Genomic DNA, 14,636 nt, shown 5'->3' with positions numbered 1-14,636 from the left:
ATACTGGGAGGGTAATAATAAGACATAGAACAAGAAGATACAAAACAAAGTGGCTATTGATCTTCTATCCCGAGTTTTCTTGTCATTTATGTGTTCCTGCTTGGTCAGATTTGACTTTTTTGATCACACTTGCATTGTACAGAAAAAACAGGTCCCTTTCACATATGTGTAAGAGATAAGGAGGAAGAGTTCTACCTTTTCCTTGTACTGTAGCAGAGCTTGAAAAGAATAGCACAAACTGAGGAAGTAGGAACCATTTACTAATGGTTAGAAGTATGCCAAAAGTTACTTAGCACACTGGACCTTGTCCTTAGTGGTTATATGAAGTGAAATAAGAAGATCTCAAAATGTGCATCAACTCTTAGATTGTTAACCTCCTTTTTAATGAAGAAAATATGAAAACCATGGCTGATAGGCCTTTCTGTGCTGCTAACCTGGAGACTTCACCCAGATGGGCATTTGGGACGGTATGTGTTCCCACTGTCAGATCCTGTGCAGCCCATCAAATAGCTGAAAATAAGATTCAGTTTTCATTTGCTTCTGGTTCTGACTCAGTTCAAGATAATGATTTTATGTGGGATCCATTTCTTTTAGCACTTGCCTGAAGAAAACAGAAGGATCATGATGGAGATTAAACTTTTTCAATGTGGCGATATAGCATATGAAAGATTTTCTCATTTCTTTCTAAAAATGGATCTGTCTGTAGAGAATGATTGGTCTCACTGGACATATGGGCAGTTAGAACAAAAGAAGCTGAATGTCACTAAGGGATAGTAAAAATGAACTGTTTGACTATGAATTATTTTTGTCATGTTTAGATTTGAGTATAGAAAATGCAAGTACTTGATATGAGTTATGTAGCAGATGCCAGAATGTGTCATGAAGTGTTCCATTTTTTGATGAAAATGAACACAGTGGAGACCCTGCATTGACTTTGGAGAAGAAATAAGTTGTTGGTACTTATTCCAGACGTATTATCTGCAGCAAACTGTTCTGAAATTACAACTTTCAGAACACCATGGGATATTTTCTGTGTAAGTTTTATTAAAAGATCATTTGAGATAACCATCTTCAATTTGCTTCTGGAAAATCTCAGCAATTGCTCAGAAAACAGGCAGCAAAGTAGACTGTTGTCCTATATTGAACCGCCTGTCTGTGATTTCTGAGAGAAATAAAGGTAGAAATAGGGATTTTTGTTGAGAAAAATAAAAGTTTTTTTTTTTTTTCCTCAAGATTTCCTGGCCTTCCAACTCAACAGATACCTATATCTTTTCTGACAAAGCAGGGTGTTTAGATGTGGGCTTTTTTTTTTTCTTTTTTCTTTTTTTTTTTTTCTTCTCCTCTCTAAGCCATGGATGCTCTGACCTAGAAATTGACTTCTTTGGGCCCTACTGGAGCTGGTTTGTACTTTGTCATACTTCTTCAAGTGAGCTTCAAAACTGCCAGGACAGTGCACAGAGCATGGCTTTGACACTTTGCTACCTTCCTTGCTAATGCTGCAGTACTTGAATGCCTAGCAGGCTTTGAGTTGCCTCATGCCACAAGGAGTTACCATCTCCAATGGGAGGAACTTATACACCAGCTGGGGCAGAAGATAAGGAAGATATTTTATATTGCAATTTTCTGGCTTATAGCACGTGCCCTTTAGGCTTCTCTGACTTTAGCCTGGTTGGGTGTGCCCTGTGAAGTTCATATTATGAACCAGTCAGTGCCCACTCATGCTGCACAGCTGTCACTCCTGATCCTAAAACTAGACAAGGGGAACGGGTTCCCCACTAACCCTCTCTACTGCTGATGAAAACTTGGACAAAAAGCTGTGGGGGAGGAGGCTCGGGTGTTCTTTTATAACAGCTGCACCTGATATGCAAGGCCATTGGCCTCCAGCGAGGTAATGTGGCTTTGAGTCAAGGAAACGCATAGAGGTGAGCACAGTGCCTTAGAGTCACACCAGAGAAATTTCATACTGTCAAAAGCAATTTGATTTCCTCAGCTCCAGAGCAAAGATGAGATAGAATTGCTTTTTAATCTGAATCAGTGTGGCCATCTGTATGAGAAGCAGTAGGTCACAGCCTGAAACAGTGATTGAGCACCTGGTGAAAGGGTGTAGCAAGCCCTGGGAGCACAGGTGCAAGCAATTCCCAACAGATGCATAGAAAACCCTGAGTCCACCCCTCTCTAACCTCATTTAAGGGCTGGCAGCTGCAGGGGAAAGTTCTCTACTCGGAGGTTCTCTCTTTTGGAGTGTTTGGTGAGCCCTGATCCTTGGAAAGGGGTAAGCAAGTGTTTTTTTTTTAATAGATTATGATTGTTAACTTTCTTGGATGATCCAAACCTGGTGTAGGGAACCTGCTTTGGCAGGGGGGTTGGACTCGATGATCTCTGGAGGTCCCTTCCAACCTTTACAATTCTGTGATTCTGTAAAGCAACTATGTCTGCTGCCTCCTGTCCTTGTGCCATCTCAGAGTTTTACTAGGCCATGCAGTATTTCAGGTGGCATAGATACAGGCTGTTTAATAGGCAGTTTTCCCATAGAGAGCAAGAACATATCTGTGGAGCGTTTTTCAAGCAAATGCTTTTCCATGCCTTGCTAAAACTGCAAAGTACAATAAGAAAATTGGTGATGTGCAGTGGATAAACTCAAGCATTGAGCTGATCATTCTGAAGAGTTAAATTGTGTTGTGTGTTTTTTTTTTTAAGTGAAGCAATAACTTTTTGTATTTTTGATAGCTAAATTCTGAGGTAGGTGTGCTATAATTGTACAATCAGTGAAAGACAGATGATATAGTATATCCAGGAGTTTGGCTGATGTAATTATTATATTAGAGTCGGAAAGAAGGACACTTGCCCTATCCTGGGCTTGCATGGTAAACTCTGGTGGAGTAGATCTCCAGAAGAGATCCTTCCCCACTGGCAGTCAGCTCTTACATGGTACTAGGAGACGTGCAGCCAGGCTCCACCCCTTCGAACAGCACAGCTGAATTGCCTTCACCTGTGCTCCCGTGGCTGACTCATTGCTCGCCTCAGGTGATTATCAGAGGGTCAGGCCGTGATTTAGCAGCCCCGTACACATAATGGTACTTATACACCATATCTTTGAAGAGCATTTATCACTGAGTATTGCAGGTGTCAGAGAAAACCAGCTTGAAAGAATTGCTTGAATGAGGCAGAGGGGCAAGTTACTATCGTGTTTCCTTTAATGTTTCTAGAGATTGCATTTTGACATTTCTGTTGCTGTCCTAGTGTTAAGAATATGACATGTATCTGTTTAAATGTGTACTTTTATATAGATATTAGCATTTTAAATAGCTTTTAAGTTGCCAGACTGAATAACTTTTGTTCTCTGTATGTGAGGAAACCCTGTTATGTGATACTCTCTTCTTGGGAAAAGATGACTTTATTAACCTTTTTAAACCATCATCTATGAGGTCCTTGCCGTTAAGTAGGTATGCTCTATCTCAGTCAGTGGTGATTTATTTGTAAAGCTGGCTTTGCAGTGTCTCACTGCTATATCTATAAACATTTTTATAAATACCTTAAGTTGTTAAGGTATTTAACGATGTTGGCTTTCTTCCAAAGCTGCTGTAGAATTTTTAAAAAAGCCCTAATTTACTAAGAGAACAAATATTGAAAGTTCCCCCTGAATACATTCCTTTTGTATGTTGGCTGAGTTTGATTGAATTAGGATCCCTAATGTAGCTTCCTAAAGTACATCTGGTCCTTCTTGTGGCTGTGAGAAATGAAAAATGAAATATTGAGACTACGCAGTTCCTGTTATCCAGCTCAAAAGATGTAACAAATCCTAGGTGATCCCTCCAATGCTTGACGGTGATCCTGCATGTGGCTAAGAGAAAACTGGACAATTTTGCTTTGCTGTCATGTACAGTTTGAAGGCATGCTTCTATACTGAGACTATTGCAGGGAAAGGGGAGAGGAAAGTGGGAGAGAAGAAGAACATGCGCATCTAATTTTAATAGCTCTCAGAAGTGCTTTCTTTGTCTTTGACACCTGCCCTAGAATAAATGCAGTGTACAGCTAAATAACATCTTGTCACAAAGACCAAAGCAATGATTACGCTATGACGAGGTTCATAAGGCAATTTTATTTCACGCTTGTCTATTACAGGCAAGAATGATCTTTCAGGAGGAGAATGAGAGGTTTTTTAAGCTGCATGGTTTTTGTTTTTTTTTTAGTATCTTGCTACTGAAACCCCCTGAGTGTTCTACTGCAGTCATATAGTAATAATATTATTATTTTTAAACAAATAAAAAGCTTCTTCTTTGCTGGGAATGCATTCTGTGTCCCAGCTCACAGCAGTTTATCACAAATTTTCCATTTTTTGTCAGCTCTGCATATGGTGTTTGAAAACTGGTATTTATTTATTTATCTTTGTAGAGACTGGGGTTGTTGATATTAAGAGCATTCTTCCCACGATTTGATGGGGGGGAAAAAAAAAAGGTAAATTTTACACTTCATCAGTTCAATATTATTAAAATTTAAAAGTTTTTCACTTTATTTCCTTGTGAGGCTCCCTCGCTTAGCAGTAATCTGAATTCATGCCTTCATTTCTCCTATAAGAATGTATTCAAGACTGGGAATTTGGTGTATATTGAGAATCCCATCATAAAGTTCATATTCAAATAAAAAATTTACCAAAATGTTATTCAGAACAAATTCACGACCAAGGAAAAACAACTGGGATAACCAAAGTAATATATATGCATGCATGTATGTAGATACAACATTTCCAGATGTTCTCCAGAACAGCTTGTCTATTAGATCAATGTTGGAGTAACTCTCTTAATGTACTTTAGGACCACATTTACTTTCCCATGGAAACATCCAGTTGATTACCCATACTCTGGGAATTGCGTCACAAATTGCGTCACTGCTGGGAGCCAGACACTATTTACTCTAAGTGGAGAACAAGGAAAGAGAAGAGTCATTTCAGAATACAGAGTGAGCTCTCTGAAAAGAAACTTCCAGCAAATCTGGCTGTGTCTGTGTCAGATGATCCTGACATCACTTATTGTCTGCAGCTGTACTGCTGGAGCACTGTGACCTGAACATCCCAGACCAGCACTTTTTGCATCAGTGGAGAGCTTATAGTGGGTGGGACTTTGACATCGAAGTCTGCAAACCAGAGCAGCTGAGGCACAATTTCCTGCTGAGCCAGCTCGGTAACTTTTAGTAGGAAGGCACTCATGTGACATCTTTGACTGCTGGTATTCATTTATCAGAGTCCAAAACCCATCTTCCCTCTGTTGGATCACTGATATCTGTGACAGAGCCCAGTGAACAGCTGGTACCAGAGTGGGCACACCACAAGGCTCTGCTTACAACAAGAAAGCATTTCACTGAAAATGAATTGCCAAAAGAAAGAGACTGAAAAATAGCCCCATCTTTTTATTCTACCTGGGGGAAGAATTTCATACAGCAAGTCACTCAATCGGTGGGATAGATAACAGTCCTGTGGCTCTGTGTTGCCTTGTTATGTAGCTCCATGGGAGACAGTGCCCCCTCAGTTGAAAAAACGCCTCTTTCTGCAACCTAATGAACAAACTCCTTCACAGCGTGTTCCCCCAGCACTTGGGGGGGAAAAAAAGTCTCAAATCAAATATATTGTTAGTGTTCCTAAAGTGAAAGGGAATAAAATATTTTGTTCCTGAGATGTAAGACTTTAATTTTTTTATCTCCTATTTTGTTGTCCCCAGGAAAGGATCTGATTTCTTTTGCAGGAAAACAGGTTGTGATTGGTAGAACATTATCTCCATTTAAAGAAATGCATCAGTATGTTTCCTATCCTCACATTAACCAGAAAACAAAAATATTTGTTTTCTTTTTCTTGACATCTTATTCTTCTTTTTTTCTAACAGTCAGCGTGAGTTATAGTATTTGTGTTATGATGTTGTTTCTTACTCATCATTTCCTGCATTGTCTCAATTAATTTCAAATATTTTATGAAACACTGGGAATTTTGCTCCAAATGTCGATTTATTCTGGGAGCCGTGTGATCTAACTCAGTTCACCCAGGTAATGTTTTCTTTTTCTTGGTGGTCATTCTCTCATACCACACCAGTGGCAACAAGTATCAAACAATCAAAGCAAAAAGCTTCCTGAACAATCAGAGTGATCACAAACCCTCTTTCGATTTAATTAATTAGGAAGAACTTCTCTGAAAGGGTGGTAATGCATTGGAACAGGCTGCCCAGGGAGGTGGTGGAGTCGCTGTCCCTGAAGGTGTTCAAGAGCTGTGGAGATGTGGCACTGAGGGATGTGGTCGGTGGGCATGAAGGAGATGGGTTGGGGTTGGACATGGTGATCTTAGAGATCCTTACCACCCTTCATGATTCTATGACTTTATGATTCTAATGTATTTTCTTCAAGGTATTTGTCAAATATTTGCAAGCACTAAAGAAAAATCAGGCTTGGTTAGGAAAACCTCTCATGTCCAGATTGATACACAGTGGGTGTGGAAAATGGAATGTGGATGGGAGTGAGATATCCAGTGGGATTCTGTGATGACCCAAACTTCTTGCACTTTTTTCTGATCATGAGTTGCATCAGCACAATGGAGTGCTAATTGTATCTCATTCTCACTCTATAGGATCATAGAATGGCTTGGTTTAGAAGGGACCCCAAGGATCATCAAGATCTAACCCCCTGTCACCAGGGCCACCAACCTCCAGATCTGGTGCTAGACCAGGTTGCCCAGGGCCCCACCCAACCTGGTCTTGAACACCTCCAGGAATGGAACATCCACAACCCTTCTGGGCAAATATCCCACTGTTACTACTAGCGTATAAAAATAAAATTCAAATAACCAATTTCATGTACTCATGGCAGAAAAGAAACACAGCAGTTGATGATAGGGTAAGTGTTTGATTTTTCTTATTTTTTTTAAACTAGATAACATGGATTATCTTTCACCTGCTTTGCTCTGGTGGTTAAACAAGATGTACGGAGCCCTAAGTAACAGTACAAGAGTAAAGGAGACTCCATCCCTCCAGTTTTTACAGAACATCTCAACAGGTAACAGAACATCATTGTTTTGTATATAGTGTTTCAGGTGTATTTGAACTCTGCATTCTCAGAGTTCTCAATGCATTCATGCATTCTGCATGCTCAGTTATTTGGGTTACTACATTCAACTAGAAAGCATAGCTCTTGGGAACTGTATTTAAGAGATGCTTCTGTAGTAACTACTGAGAACAAGTTACTGTGTGGTAATGAGATTTGTGTGTTACAAGAAGAGGAGTTCAAAGTCAGTGCAGAGTGAAGATGTCTGTGACAGCCAGCTCTACATGTTCTCTGATACCTCTCCTGTCATACTGAACAGCTGGCATGTTGCCCATCCAGCAGTGATTTGTTGTGATGCTGTACTGATGAAGTACAGGAGGATGCAATTTGGTAAACTTGTTAAAAGTAAACTTGCAGTGTGCAAACGTAAAATGAAATGTGAAACCAAAGTTCGTAGCATTTTAGTTCAAACATTCATGAAGAAATACTGAGTATTTTGATTTAAAGTGTTTATCTGGTTAACTTGAAGGATAATTGCAAGTTTATGATCTATCCCAACAATGAGACCAGAACAAGCTTAATTCTTCTGCTTCAGAAATTGCAAGAATTCTGTAGTAAATGAGTGTGGACATTTATGCTTGTACTTACTAGGTTATGGATACACATACTGCCTATAAATGTAATATATTATGTAATATTTTAAAGTTTTGCAGCCTGTGTGACCTAAGTAAATTGGTAAAATAATCTCATTGTCCTCCTATGACTCCAAACTAGATCTCACATTTATTTGTGTTTTGTTTCCTTTAACCATTCTATGAAAGGCCTTCAATTTTTTTTTTCTAGCATAGCACCCCAGTAGTTATTAATTAAATAAAAAAAAAAAATGAAAGAGCAAAAGTTTATCTGCAATTATAGTATAAAAGTGGCTCAGTCAAAAAGCCATTGAGTGCTATAAGACATTTTATTGTGTATTGTTACTAACTATAACAGTAACACTTCTAGATCTCTGAAATCCTACTAAGGCTATATCCTCTTCTGTTATGAAAGGAATTTAGTACCAGTGAAAGATGTACCACAAAACGATGCTGCCTTTATGTAAGATGGATGTGTGGTATCAGCAGTGAGTGTTCCCCCACTATTTAGGTGTCAAATGGTCTTGTAAAACTAAATCAGTTGTTTGGGAAGAAATCTGCAGAAGTGCTGTAACTGTAATACTTCAGCCTAGGAACTGCTGCCATGCCTTTGCTGATTCCTCAAGAAACTCTTCTGTAGCAAATGGTTGCAACTCCCTCTTTACTGTGCTACATCTTTGCTTATAAAAAACCTTAGAAATTTTGGGAAGTCATTTGTTGTCTTTTCCCAAATTGCTGAGGTCAAGTTTTTGAGTTCCTAGGCCTCCTGTGGACGCAGACTTTCCCAGCGTACCACCACATCATAGTATTTCTTACACATGTGATGGCTGTAAGTAAATTACTTGCAAGTCCCTTGGCAATGTTCCAATAAGTGGATTGTTCTTGTCATTTTTAGTAAGTCCTGTGCCCAAGACAGTGTTTTTCCATGTTTTCTGCCACCGGTGATGTTGGCTTATATGTTTAGCTAACAGGGTCTTGAGTATTCAAGTTTCCACTGCTGCTCTGGGCCTGCAGCTGCCTGGTATATACTACTGCAGTTTACCTTTTGCCACTGCTGTTTGGACTAAGGCCTGATCCCTGTGCACAGTGTCTCCCAATCACTGACACCTCTGCAGCAAGCTTTTGGCTTTACAGCACGCTTCTATAAGCTAATCTAAACTCTAAACAAGACCATGTTTCATTTTGTGAGGTTTCTAGCAGCAGCCTGTTCTTGCCAGCTGGCCCCAGAAAACTTATTTTCCATCACCTGCAGTTGGTGACACTTGCCCAGCCAAAGATTGCTGCTTATCATTGTTGTTTTAATGATATTGCATCTGGCTCCACAAACCAGCTGGAATGAGTACAGTCATTCACTGAATTCTATAGCTGCAAATATGGCAGCTGAATGATAGGTGACTGACTTCTGCTGTCCATACACTTCAGGAATCCTCGCTTTGACTGAAATTGTATCACAGACATCTTCCTCAAAAACTGAAGCCCTCCATATTTTGGTGTGTGTTTGCACTACTCACTGCTTTCTTCCTGAAATAGCTGCAAAGTGGGATTACATGTAGCTCTAATTCACATTTTCCTTGCACTTCCTCACTATTTCTTCATGGATATCTTTAGCTCAAGCCTCTTCCTTTGTGTTTTGTTTTGTTTTCCCAAACTGTGCTTTTACTGTTTTCTCTAATCCCTTGGGGTGGTTCCAGTGGGGTTGATGATATTTGGAGGTGCCTCCCTGGAGAAAAAGCCTCTCTCCCCTCTGTCTCTGGAATCACAGATTGGTAGGGAGTCCTTAAGTCTCCAAAACTACAGGCAGATAAGAAAGATTTCAGTCCTGAAGCTTAAACTTCCTGATACTTACTGTGGTTTAGTTGGCTTGGGATGGCGATAGTCACTCAGTGCTTCTCTTGGATGCTTGTTGTTTTAGATACTGTTCTTGGCGATTGTGTTTATCTCACTCTGCCTTTTTTTTTTTCCCTTCCCACTGAGTTAACTGACCTCCCACTACCTCCTTTACTGTTCTCTATCTTTCAGCAGCCATCTCTACTTCTCTATACAGACTTTGTTCTCCCTGAATTTATGTTTGTACCAGATTCTTTGTTAGGAATCCAGTGTGGCCAATGGTCTGAGTCACTCTGTGCTAATCATATTCTCTTTCTTGATGTGTATCGCACTAGAAGGCCTCCGCTGCATTTCACATACCACATGTTGGCTCATAAAGAAAGAGGGTTTCATGCTGGTGAACATAAGTTTTTCTTTATTTAGAGGATTACTTTAGAAATGCTGCTAATGTACCATAGACTTCATCTATAATATGTAGACTGAAGTCATGGTTCTTTCTTCAAACTCTTCTTCCTTTTGTATTTTTTTGTGTTTCGGGTTTTAACAGGAACAGTGTCTATGGGGCAGAAGCAGTGTTTTATCACTTTAGTATTTAGTACTTCTGCAACCAGCATGCTTACTCTTTCTAAGTAAGGTCATTCACTATGTACATTAGCAACAGTTTCAGTCTATGCCAGAGAGACATCCTGCTGAATATGACATCAGTTCAAAAGTGCTCCAAGAGCTGTATGACTGTCATGTCTCACTTTCTGGTGTCTGTTTTTCAGTTCTGGGGAAATCTCCTCTCTCTTCTCCCATTCATCTGCTTCCTTGTAACACCAAGTGTTTTTGAGTGCTTCTCCCATTTTAGTGAAAGATCACATTTTAACAGGAATAGACTTTTAGAAAAATGTGTGTTGAGAGGGGATCTGTGATGCTTGAAGTGCTGTTTGAGCTCTGCAGCATGGGAGCATTGCTTTGGGCAGGACTGAGCAGGGGCTTCTTAGGGGGCTGAGGGGAAAATGATAAATGGAATGAAAGGTGGGAGGTGTGTGGTTCGACTGGATGATCTTGGAAGTCTCTTTTAACCTTAATGATTCTATGACTCTGTGCTGGGCTGGATGTTGCAAGCCTAGGTTCAGTCCCTGGGTCTGATGCAGACCTTCAGCGTCCTGGCCAAAGCATTATGTACTCAGTGCAGATTACATCTTTAAGGTGACTCCTGGGCACCCTTGTCTGACCTAACCTATTGCATGTTGGTTGGAATAGGTGATGTTATTTTTTGACTGGCACCAAAAATAATATGGTTATCTTCTGGAGTAGGTAAATCTCAATATTGCCTGATCTGATTTTGTATAAGCTGTGCCCAGACTGGAAGTTTCCTGCCAGTTTGGAGAGGGGATACATTTTTCTGATGGAATTAGAGCTTGATAGAACTCTTGGGACTGAGCTCATCCCAAGGAGAGACATTGCTCTGCAAAAAATGATGGCTGCTTGTTTGACCTTGCTTCTGTTATGCGCATCAATACGGTTGTCCTCGATTTCAAAGCTGAATGTTAAATGTCTAAAATAGTATTTTTAAAATGTAGTTGTGATATATCAGTGAATGTGACCAAGCTGCTGAGATTAGTAAGCCCATAATGTTTGAAGAACTTTAATGCAATGACCTTTTAAGTCACAAGTTTCAAGGAAGAAGCTAATACACCCAACTACAATATTTACATTAGCTATGCAATGCAGCATTTACTGATCTTGGAACCTCAGTAAATGAGCACCAGACAAACAGAAATGTTTTTTACGCTAATCCTGTAAATGAGAAGTAGTTTTTGCCACATATTAAGGCCTCTTAATTTTTAGGCAGAAAGCCAACAAAAAGGGCAGAGTAGATTTGAACTTTTTGACTGTAGTTCTGTACATTTTGTGTGAAGTTGACAGCATTCAGTTACATGTACAAGTTTTCTTTGATTGCCTAGAAATTTCTTATGCTTTATTCAGTCTTTTGGTCGTTTGTTTTTGTTTTGGCTAGTAAAGGTAATTTGAGGGTGCTGTAATAGAAACAGATGTAATATAGCATTATATAAAAATATAAGTTGTGTCTAAGTAGCACAAACACTGGGACTTGTTTCCAGGTCTGACAGAGAACAAGAAGGTGACTGTAGTCATAGGTAGAGAGCTGCTTGGGAACCATCATCCCTAACAATTCAAATCATTATTCCTAATTGTGGATAATCAGCAAAGAAAAGAATTAAGTATGCAGTTTTATTTAACAGAATGCTTTGAAGAGGTATGGAATTCTTTGTGAATTATTCATGCTCTTTAAGCTCAGAAGTGCTGAAAAAAAAAAAAAGGTGGAGAATTCTGCTGGGAGGTGCCAGTTGAGAAACAAAGCAATACTGCTACATGTAAATGCAGCTGAAGCAGGATAGCTGTAATGTTAGGGGAAAAAAAAATCTTTGCTAAAATGTCTATAGCGATACAGTTGATCTCTTCTTCAGAAATTAAATGATTCATTTTGTCCTTGATCAATTCCAGTTAACGTGTATTTATGGCTCACGACCATTTCTCTGAAACATAAAAGCAAGTCACAGGGGAAACAAAAAGAAGTCACACCTGGGGAAAAGGCATCAAGGAAACCCTGCCATGATGTCATCTTCTCCATCTTATTCCCCTACCAGGAATCTCTGAGATAACCCTTTCAACACCTTTGGCATTAACAAGTTATTTAAGTGTTCACTGCCTATCTCAGTACTTTTCTGCTGTATTAGACACAATTTAAATGAAAAAAGGAAAGAAATATTGCAAAGCACTTTTGATTTGGAGTAATTAGTTGAGCAATAGTGGGCACAGTATGGACTGCCAAGTGAAGTCTTAGGAAGGAGGGGGGGCAGCTCAGTTACCTTATTCTAACTTCCATATACTCCCTGATATACTCTCTGCTATAAGTATGCACCAAGAGAGTTAAGTTAGTAGTAAGAAAAAAATTGCTGTATCTGTGAATAGAGTGATTAGTCTTGCAGTTCAAACTGAAGACACTTAGAATCCACTTGTGCTTAAAATTCTTCTTTTTTGAAGAACTGTGACTTTGTGGTGTGGGCAGATTGTCACCAGTGTACGTATTGTGGCAAATGATGAGCAGCTTGTCGTTACCAAAGAGAAGCCCAGTCAACAGGCAGCCTTCTATTTGTGATGTTCTAGTAACTTTTGTTTTTTTCCTCTTTGATGGAGAGCACATGAAGAGTTAGTTCTCCAGAATTTATTTTCCTGTTTTTCATGACACTTTGGTGACTTTTCAGTCATCTGCAGCAACCTTTCATCTGGTATTTTTGATTCCCCTGACAGTTCCATGCAAATTGTTTGTGGTCAATATGCAGAAGCTGGAATACTTCGGCCAATGGTCCTACATACAAGCAAAGTCTTGCTTTCTGTATGTGTGCTGGATATCAGCATGTCTTCTCTTGTCCCCAGGGCTGAACTACACATTCCTTGGCTTGAGAGATGCTTCATGGGTACAGTATGGAAGCAGGCTGTGTCCACTTACGTTCCAATGCCAGGACATTTTCACAATCTAGGGGTATAAAATCCCACTTGGCTGGGAAACTAAACAGAATATGTGTGTCAGTCTTAAATACAGATTGAACACTTCCTACTTCTTTCCAAGAAATATATATTTAAAAAAATAGTTTGCTGGTAAGGTTCATATGAATTAAGCTGACTGAACACTAAGCCATTTTTGAAGACATCCCAGTGTGCCCTGTACCAGTTCTTTACCATTCTGTATGCATACAGAGAAGGTCAAGCAGTGAATTAACAAACAGCTTTGATGGTGCCAAAGACAACAACCTGCTTCAATACATTACCAAATAATAGACTATAAATTATGTAAGCACCAAAATGCCAAGCAGCAAACAGCATTTCCACTGCTAAATAGAATCACTGAATTCATTAGAAACTGCTAACCCTGATGTATTTATTTTGAGGAGGATGAGCATTAACTGTTTGTCACCAAATTTCCTTTCTGCCTTTTTGTCAAGTGTGCTCCTTTCTTTTTATCACTTTGCTTCATTACGTGATTATCTGTCAAGCCCTGCCTCTAGCACACAGAAGCTGCATTTTGATTCATGTTTAAACCAACACCATAAGGTGACAGACATCCAAGGCATCAGCCAAAGCAGCTCTAAAGGGGCATCACGTGGCAGCATGTGCTGCAGCCTTCCCCCTCTGGGCTGTGCTGTCATACTCTGTGTGGTCTTCAAGAGCATACCTAGATCTTCCTCAGAGAAGATGTAACCTCTTTTCCCTTCAGAGGGCTTTTTTTTTTTTTTTTTTTTTAAAAAAGAAAAAAAGTCAAGTCCCCTTACAGAAGTACAGAATGTAAGTAAAAACACTAAGATGGATGCTCACCATCCAATGCACTGTGTGTTTTGCACAAGTGTTTTCCTGATCTTTCCCACCAGCAGTGAGACATCTCTTGCAGTATCTAGCATAGAAGTGACACAATTTGTGGCGGTGGACATTACAGTCTTAAGGAAAAATGCATGTAATCCCACACAAAACATTGTAGTTGGACTTGGGAAGAAAGGATGTACAACTGAACTGAACTTACTCCTTGCGGAAAGCTTTAAGTGGTTTGGTTTCAGGGAATGAAATCACCTTGTTGGTGACGTTTTCATGTATCCAAGTAATTCTTTGAGAAGCAGAAGCAACCTGAAAAGGTATGTTTTTATATTCAAACACTGTTTAACAGAAGTTCCTAGAGGTTGTAGCCTGACAGTATTATGCTGATACAGTTGTTAGACTTACAAGGACAAGTAGTGTGACATATGTAAAATAAACTTATTGGCAAAATAAATGCTTCATAGACTCAATGAGCTAAGTGTAAATTAGGCTAAAAATAAATAAAAACAAAAAAAAACATAAACCAAAGTAAATATTAATGAACAAAAATCCATAGTCTAGCAGAGCAGCTGGTACCTGTGTCAGCTTGGCAAGTAGCATGAATATTAGGTACATGGAAGGACTCAGAGATAATTGCAAAGCCCTGTAGAAAACTTTGGTAGTTCTTATACTGTATTGGCTGCTATCATTACGTTATTTTTCAGATCCACTAAAAATCAGAGGAATTGTTATCAAAGAAAAAAAAGAATAAAGTTGAAATACATCACAGGCACCGGGTATGAAACA

The sequence above is a fragment of the Tetrao urogallus genome, assembly GCF_951394365.1.
Source record: "Tetrao urogallus genome assembly, chromosome: 2".
Classification (NCBI taxonomy): domain Eukaryota; kingdom Metazoa; phylum Chordata; class Aves; order Galliformes; family Phasianidae; genus Tetrao; species Tetrao urogallus.
Note: the sequence above shows the minus strand (reverse complement) of the source record.